Genomic DNA, 9,172 nt, shown 5'->3' on the forward strand with positions numbered 1-9,172 from the left:
ACTGGTCAGCCAATAAGACTAGTATGATGAAAATGTTTCTTTGTAGATATATAAAATAGAAACTAAATACTTTCAGTTAGTTTTGCTTACCTTTCTTTTATTTTCTTTTCTGTTTCTCTTCTTTTAGAATTAATTAATTAGAGAGAGTTTTCAATTGTACTCAAATTTGTCAGGATTCGGGTCCATGTGGTGGGAATGTTCAAAAGAATTAAAGGCCTGTCTGAAACGGTGCCTTCCAAACGACAGCAGGAGGCACCAGGACTGCTGGAAATTAAGATATTTCCCAGATGGGGGAGGATAAACTACATTGGATATTTGGGATAGGGTAAGCAGCAAGAGGTTCAAGGAATGAAAATCCAAGTGTGTGATTTGTACACCCCCTTTGCAAGCAGCCAAGTGCGCAGAGTTGACAAAGGAGAACTAAAGGTCTCTTTTGCAAAAAGAGGTGACAAAAATTCTGTTGAAAATTTGTCCTTGCTGGGGGAGTTGAATACCACACACACGATTCCTCAGATGTTCCCTGGGTGATACCAGAGTCAACTGAAGGAAATAAAGAGGAAACCATTCTGTGTAACTGGGATCCTTCAAAGAGTCTCTGGCTCAGTCCATGCTCAGTCATTGGTCTGGCCCCAAATGTGGGAGCAGCAAAGGGCTTGATGTCTTTTAGCTTATTGTGCAAATCAGGGAGCAATACAAATTTTTTTCAGTATTTAAGTGTATTTTTAAGAATATTTTTAACCTCTTTTTGGATATCTGCTGTAATATAGGAGGAAATTGGTGATTTGTCCAGGGTATTTCACTGCTGCAAATGCATCATATCACAGCTTTTATTGTGTTGTATGGCCTCACTTGAGAGTGCAGTGTATGTACAGGTGACTACAGCTAAAAGTCTGTGAATTGTTACTTGCTACATTTAAAATATCCACAAAAACTATCATAATTTTTTTTATTAGACTGGAAGTTAAGATGTACTTTTCTCATTGAAGAAAAAGATACCATTTTAAACTTAGAGCTTGCCAAAATGGTATTTGTCTTAATGTTTAGAAAAATAAATTAGAATATGTAATACCAGAGTGGTATTACATTTTCTGCTTCTTAAAGCACAGAGCTTGATCCTCCATTACACTAAAGCTCATTAATGCCTCTCTGTGGGAGTGTTGTAGGGGCTCCTCAAGAATTTGTGCACAGCCTTCACCCTGCCCTGTTCCAGATCTCTGGAAACACTGGAGGGTGAAATCAGAGGAACTACAGGCCTGTGTTCCTTCCCTGTGGCTTTGCTTGGAAACTTTGTTCAGGCAAAATATGAAATATTTGTTTCAGTTTTGCATTTCACTCGAAGCTGAAACTGTACAGAACAGCCTTGAAGCTGCTGTGACTGGAGGGGCCTCAGGAATGTGGCAGTGGCAGGTGACTTAAAATGTGTTCCAGCTCCATGGGAGGAGGTCAGAACCTAAGATCTAAACATAGTTTGAAACAATAAAAAGCTCCAGGTAGTTTAGGACATTCCTACATAACAATCATGTCTTTCCTCTGCTGTATTCTGTAGGTGTGGTAAAGGAGGGCTGCTCATGGTAAGGGTTTGCCAGTACTTGTAAAGAGGGTTATATTTACTTTGAATAAATTCTGTAAATCATCAGTCTGGGCAATGAGTTTGTGTGGGAAGTGAAGTGGGATGGGTTGGGGTTTTTTTCAAAACTTTCCAAAATTGGATGTCAATTATTTTGTTATGGAATTTCTGTAGGGAAGTGGAAATTCTGTGGAATGGCTTGTTTGTGGAGCAAAGTTGTCATCTGTTACTATTTTTCTCTTAATTAGAGAGTCATTTTTAATTATCTGTCAAGGTCCCCTAGAACCTGCGATAGCTGGTCTTTCTTATGTGATGAAATCAAAACAAGCAAGTGCAAGGTGAGTCTGTCACAAATGATAGGAAGTAGAATGAAGCCCAAATATGAGAATAATTAGTGTGTTTGGACTGCAGGGAAAAGCAAGTTCCCTGTCAGGTATGATGGCTGTACCCTGCTTCTTTGCACTCCCCTGTACTCTTTTTTTGATGCAATTCAAACACAGTTGTAATTATACTGAATAATATCCATTAATTTAATATTTATCTAGTTTTTGGGTGCCTTTATATATGGTGAAGATTTCCAATACTTTATCAACATGTAATACTCACTAAGGTATTTGTGAAATAGAAAGAGAAATGAAGTTTGACTTTCTGCTTTCCCTGTGTGCACACAGCTCCTTCTCACAGGAGTAACTCTAGAACACGGGAGTTCCACCAAAGCTCATTCACAAAATACAAAGCAATATTGCTGCAGAAATTCCTGTTAAAAGTGCATGGTAGTGTGGCCTATTGCAAGTGGAAAGTGTATCACAAAAGATGATCAGAATCAGAAGAGCTTTGTGGGAAATTATTGTGCTTATCTGGGTGGTCCACACGTGTGTACTGGTGTGGGGAGAGGGCACACTGGCAAAAAACATTTAATTTCACAGTAGCTGTCAGATCACCTACAATTGAATCAACTGTGCTTGTGTAACAAAATCCCAGTGTTCTCAATTTGAAATCACTTAAGTAAAGTGATTTTGTGGTGTTCAAAAAGCAACAGGAAAAAAAAATTCACTAAAGACCATTAAGCGGCCTCAAGCCCCACGTTTCAGTGTTCATTTGTACCGATTATGGTGTGACAGCTCTTGAGTTTCCAATGATAACAGCCATCTGACTTGATCTGAGTTCAATGGATTTTCACTAAAATAGAATCATCGCCTTTGTGATGGATAGAAAAAGTAAAGCAATACATCCTGATAAATGCTCTGGCTTTTTTTTCCCCTTCCCTTATTGTGACCTTGTACAATCTATAAGTGAGCAAAGCTGAGCCCTGGCCACTGCTGCAACGCATCAGGACTTTGAAATTTAAGTAGCTCTGAAACCCATCAATGGGGTGAAGGGAGAATGGCCTGAGAAAGCGATGGATCATGCTTAGAGGGCTCACAGGGAAACAGGGTAAGCTGAAGGTCAATACGCAGACATGTCCTGAAGGAACAGCTCAGACACTCATTCACATTCACATCTCAAAGCCACTGCTGCTGTAGCACTGCGAGGAGAGATCGGGAGGAGAGTAAAATTAAACAAGAATTTCAGAACGTATAATTTCTTCGCAGAGGCAAGTGGCACAAGGGTGCAGCGTGAAATAGCTGTAACCTCTTGTGTTGGTGCAGTGCCCTCATCATCCCACCCCAGCAGCAAGGAGCAGAGCCATGGAAATGCATCCTTGCCAATACACTCCACTCACTTTCCAGCTGTCTCAGTCCTGCTAATTGTGAAGAGCGTTTAACATTTTTAATATGTCATTATTGATTGTTTGTAACACGTTATTCAGCATGACATGAAAGTGAGCTAAACTAGAAGGGAGGCAATCTGAGCCCATACACATGCAGAGAAGTAATTAAGGGTCTTTACACTTTGAGCTTTGCGTGTCTGAGCGGATGTGCACAAAACTTTAACAAGAGTTTATATTCTTGTGAGTTTTGTTTTGAAGAAGATTTGGATCCAGGTGCAGAGTGGCCTGGCTGTAGAGAGCTTAAAAAATTAGGGGAGATAGAGGAAGGAAAAGAAAATACTAAAATAAAATTAGTATACAAATTTGAACCTGCAGTTGCCATGCCTAAAGCAGAAATTGCCGAACAAGTCAAGAGGCTTATTAGCATTTTATGTAAATCAGTTATTACTGTTCTCCACTTCCTTAATTATCCATGTTATTTCAATACAACCCTTTCTTTGATGTCCCAATTCTATATTTAAATAGTGCAAGATTTCTATCATATCCTCCCGCTGAGGTTTGTTCCATGCAAAAAACATGCCAAGAGCAGCTATTTTAGAGACTATTGGGAAATGTTTAATTGGTTAATCCCATTTGAGTTATGAGGGAGTATTGCCACGCACAGAAAACAGAAACATGTAAAGTACTGGCTTGGAGAAGTTGACTAAAACCTGCAAGACTTCCCCTGAAATTTAGCCCTGAAGATGTTTTGTTTCCCAAGCATCCAGTGGGAAATGATTCAAAGGAAAATCCTTCAAACTTATTTGAAATACACTAAATGATTGTTTCATAGTAGAAATATTTTTGAATTAAAACGCAAAGTCATTTTTTTTGTTTTTGCAGTGTAGAAGGGGGGTCTCTTTATATTTGACCTATCACTTTCAGTGGAAAAACAGTGTATTTCAGACCAGATAAAGCCACCAAGACTTTAGCAAGTTGTTAACTGTTACCTACTATTGAAGCAAATGCGTGTTCCTCAGATATTCCTGTTGTGAAGTGATCAACATCTTGTTTGGGTACCAGTTCCAGTGGACAAATGAACATTCTGTCACCTCTGAGGATCAATTCTGCCCAAAGGGAGGCTTAAAAAAATTAACATTTCTTCTGTACAGCCCCCAGTTTCCATCTTTGGCCTGGAAAGACTCCAGAGCAAAGCACGGAAAAATATTACTTTCCCTATATCAAACATTTGATAGTTTTTATCCTTTCTAAAAACTTCTTTGGAAACAGTGTAAGAGTTTTAGCACAAAAAATGAAGAACAAAGCATGTACATACTTTGGCTATAATCACAAGTAGAATTCTACAGCATGGTCAGATCTAGGAGTTCTTCACAGATTTTAATTAAGTAAAAAAGCAAAATTGCAGACTTTTTTTCTTTATTTATTTATTTTATTTTAAGGGATGGCTTTAATTTACACATTTGCTGCCAATCTGTCAGATAGTACAGTGGCTGAGAAAAGTACAGGTGAAGTACATTAAACTTGCTAAATAAGAGAGGAATTAGTTGATTAAAAAAGAAATAAGCTGTTATGGTGTTCTATAAATAACATATCTCTTTTGGTGCTGCTTCCCACACCAAGGTTTGGTTGGTCCAGCTGAGAGGGTTTGGTGACAAGATTCTCTGTATTCACAATTCTTGTAAACAGCATGTCTCCCTCATGCAGAAATAGGTTAACTTATTAAAAAAATCCCCACTAGAACTGTGGATTGCTGAGTTTCCATCACTGGGAAGTACATTGTTCCAACTCTGAAATTATACAGTCTAAAATCATCATCATGTATTTTCATCAGGATGAAATATCGGGAGCTCTGCTTAGTGCAAGGTTTTATTAATGATGTGCTGTCAGAAGCTGGATGCTCTGCATATTTGCATATTAAACAGCTGAGTGAAGAAACATTCCTTTTATTGCTGCAGGGAATAAATCAGTTTAAAGCAAGTTCTCATCATTTATACTCCTTTCAGCTAAGTCTTCTTTTATTGAAATAAATTGTTGAAGTGCTTTGCTCATTCTTTGAATACTGATGAAATTTACCTTGATAGGGCCTCAGGAAAAATAACATTTTCTTAAAGGTGCAGTGTTGTTCTTTAGATAAATGCAGCCTAACTTTTAGAAATTGTGTGTAAGAAAATTAGCGTATCTGCAGCCATGCAAAATTTTCTTTTGGTTATAGCCTCTCCAAAGGCATTTCAAGATGTTTGTGTAATTTTTGTAGGACTGCCCACCAGAAATCTAAACAGCAACTTTACACAGCAGAGAAAACTCAAACTGTTTTTATTCTGTGTACATTCATCAGTTGCTGTTTAGGGAAAGGGCCTTTCTGCCTCACATTGTGCATTGCAGATGAGCATCAGCTTCCCCTGTCTGTGAGCTGTCTGTTGGTGGCAGCCTGAGTTTAGAAGTCGATGTCTGGAAGAACTAGAACAAAGTCAGTACCAAAGGAAAAAAGTTTGTATTTTATTTTTTGTTCTTTCATCCTGCCTGAAATGAAGCATACAAACATGTCATGAGACCCTGGTTTCCCCAAATTTACGTAAATAAATAATTTTGAAACTGTAGTTGGTTAAAAGATGAGTTTTATAGTCTGTCATTTTTCCAGGCATGAACTAGAAGAGAGCAGTAGAACAATAATTTAAAATTAAGTGACTGTATTTGAAGTCAGATGGAGCTTGGACATTTTATTTAATGCTACTGTATTATATTGGCTAGCACTGAAATGTTGTCTGTTGCAATAAACAGCAAAATGGTTAAAGTATCAAAGAAAAAATATACTGTGTGTATTCTTATATTTTATTTTAAAAGGTTACAGCAGCAAGCCATTACATGCCTTTCTTATGTCATACAGAGTATTTCAATATATAAATCATTTGTGACAGGAGCTTCTTGTTTTTAAGTGGAAAATCTGCATTTAATAACATGAAAATAATGTCAAAACATCCTCTCCTAGATGGTTGCCAAGTGAACTGTTGCATTTCATTTATGTTTAATTTTCGGAGGTTGGGCTTTGCAGGAATATTTTCAGATACTTAGAAAAATAGTGATCCATTGCAGCTGTAGTTTATTTTAATTGGACAGCACTGAGCTGACTTTATGATAAACAGTGCAGCCAGCGGCTAGTGAATGCACTTCCACTTTGAAGATTATACAGAAAATAAAATCCTTCAAGCTAAAGTCATAAAGAATCAAGCTGGAATTGCTTTTAGAACATATGTCTATGTTTGTCTCAGTGTGTGTTGTAAGGGATACCTGATCTTAAAAATAATCTATAAAAGTATATTTTCCTCACTACCTAACCAATTCCAACTATATTAATGATATTTTGGTTTATTTTAATTATTTAGATTTTCATTATGAATTAAAAGGTATAATACCTTATGTCTAGTGTTGGTGTATTCTCAAGTGCACTGTCTGATTCTACAACTGGAATTCCTGATAATACTTCTTACCTCTTCCAAGATTTATCTACTAATGTTCTGAGGTGTTATCCCTGTAAAAGGCTGTCATACCTTTGATTTCTTTATTACTATTCAAAAATATAAAAGAGCTTTACTTAATATAAAGAGATTTTTTTTTTTTTAAGCTATATATGATTTTTTTTTTTCCCCTTGTGATTGAATAGTAAGTCTGACATAAGTTCACTTGCTGACATTTGGATGTTTATAAGGATGATTTGGTTTAGTGGTTAGACCTATTGTATTTCACAGGGGTGTTGTCAGGCTTAATTAATTATGCTGCAGCAATATGCAGTGCAGGTTTTTGTGCCAGCATCTTCACAGGGAACTTCTAGTACAGGATGGTTATTATCAGACCAGCTGATTTTTGCCTCTGCCTCCATGTGTGCATCTTTAACCAGTAAAGATGTGTCTGTTTGCAAGAGGAGATTTAGGGTTTTTTGTGGCTGAGAGGAAGGGGAGTTGGACAAGCAATACTGACTTGAATTGCTGTAAAAAAACAGGGCAAGAAAAATCCCATCCCAGTGTGCCTGCCATCTTCTGCTCTTGTTTTAGGGATGGTTCAGATGGAAAATACATGGTGAATGGTCATATTTCCTATTTTCTTCTGGTTGTTATAGCCATCAGAGCTGGAAATGTCATATAAGAACATTTTTCCTAACTGCCCCCTTGTGAGGTTAGGGTAACTTCCAAGAGATATTGTTATAGATCTTCTGTTTGTTTCTTCCTGGAGAAGTTACAAGTGCCTCATGCTCTGGGGCATTTGCTACTACCATAAGGAAACTGTCCAACAGTGTAAGAAGCTTCAGTGCTTGATTCTTTTCCTCCAGACCTTCAGCCTGAGGCAGGATGTAAAATATAGGACAAGAGAGAGTTGAGCTCTTTTTAGTGGTGAGTCCACACTGAGTTGTTTCTGTAGTATTGCACCATGAACTGTAAATAATCTGTTTGAGAATGAGTTAAATATAGGGAAAATGCTGCGTCATGTATTCATAATTTCCAGAAAGTAAAGAAAGATGAAAAATAGCAAGGTGTGAACTCATAAAAATGTGTTTCAATTGGCATCTCTGGAATAAACTTGTTCTTATTTTTGTAAGACAGGAAAAATACTGGTTTTATAAATAATTGCTACAAATATTATTGAAAATTACTTGGGGAATCAGGTTGTTTTATAAGGAATGCCAGCAGTTTTGATTTCTGCTCCCAACCACCAGGCAACTTTCTGTAATCTTCTTTCCTCTGGGACTTTTCAGGAATAGCAGGAATGTTTGGGTTCAAGTACACTGAATAAATCACGTGTCTTAAATCTTCTGGCCTTTGCTGTTTGGCCTTTTTTGTTGCTTTCTTTATGTGCTCTGGGGTTGTTTGAGGAATTTTTGTGCACTGAGGGTAGGTGGCATCTCTGTGCCAGCCCTGCTTTTCCCGCTTACAATTCCAGGCATGCGGCTTCCCTGGGAAAGGGGCTCAGAGGGACCATGAGCTAATCCGTCCTGCTAAAAGGTTTAGTCCTGTCTCTGTGAAAATTGAGCACTGTAATTCTTCTTTGCTGCTGTTGTTGTTTTTAACCCAGCCTGATTTACCCATCCCTCCAGATGACTTTGAGGAGAAAAAATGCTCTTAGCGTTGTAGGTTGAGTAACGAGAGTAAATTGCTTTGCTGCTGAGAATTCTACAGGGAAGGGTGTAGGAGGGGAGGAATTTTGGCTGCAAAAATTCGTATCTCTTGAGAAGCCCTGCCTATCTGAGTTGTAGTTTTTAAAAGGTGCATTTATTCAGGGTTTAAGCCTCCGCATATTACCTTTGGCCAGTTGTTGCTGTGTTTTTAGGTTACACAGGGAAGGTTTGTCAAGCCTGCTGGGATGATAAAGACAACAGCTGAATTTTTTCATGTTTCTTTCCTCGATGATAACACTTGACAACACTTGTCTTGAAAAGGTGTGGCAAGAGGATCTGAGCAGGAAAATTCTGGGATGATTCAGCCTGCAGAGGTTTCATTTGCTCTAGCCAATGCAGAATGCTCTTGAACTAAAAGCAAGCAACAAGCCACCTCTAAACTGCTGTTAAAACTTGGTATTTGTGTTCAGCACCCAGGTAGCTGAGAAGAGGACTCTGTGCCCACCCTGAGCTTGTGCTCATCTGTGCTGCCACCTGCCAGGTACCAGAGTCCTGGGTGTGACACCAGAACAGTGACCCCAAGCAGTCACAGGAGCTGGAGCCCTGCTCTCTGCTTGTGTTTTTGTTGTGCCCAACAATGAAACCTGATCTGACCGAGCTCTTGGAGTGCCTGTGCAATAGCAAACAATGCTCTGCCACCACACATAACAAACCTGAAATAGTATGGCAGTGATTGGCTGCAGGCTTTCAATGCAGCAGCATCAGTCTGATGCTGGTACACAAACTAGCA

General features: G+C 38.4%; 1 protein-coding gene across 3 annotated transcripts in view; it reads left to right on the top strand.

Moving 5' to 3' along the window:
- WWOX (WW domain containing oxidoreductase) overlaps positions 1-9,172 on the top strand; it is a 483,980-nt gene that overhangs the window by 229,331 nt on the left and 245,477 nt on the right. The gene's annotated exons all lie outside the window — the stretch shown is intronic.

The sequence above is a fragment of the Lonchura striata genome, chromosome 11 (genome assembly GCF_050655825.1).
Source record: "Lonchura striata isolate lonStrDom1 chromosome 11, ASM5065582v1, whole genome shotgun sequence".
NCBI classification, from domain to species: domain Eukaryota; kingdom Metazoa; phylum Chordata; class Aves; order Passeriformes; family Estrildidae; genus Lonchura; species Lonchura striata.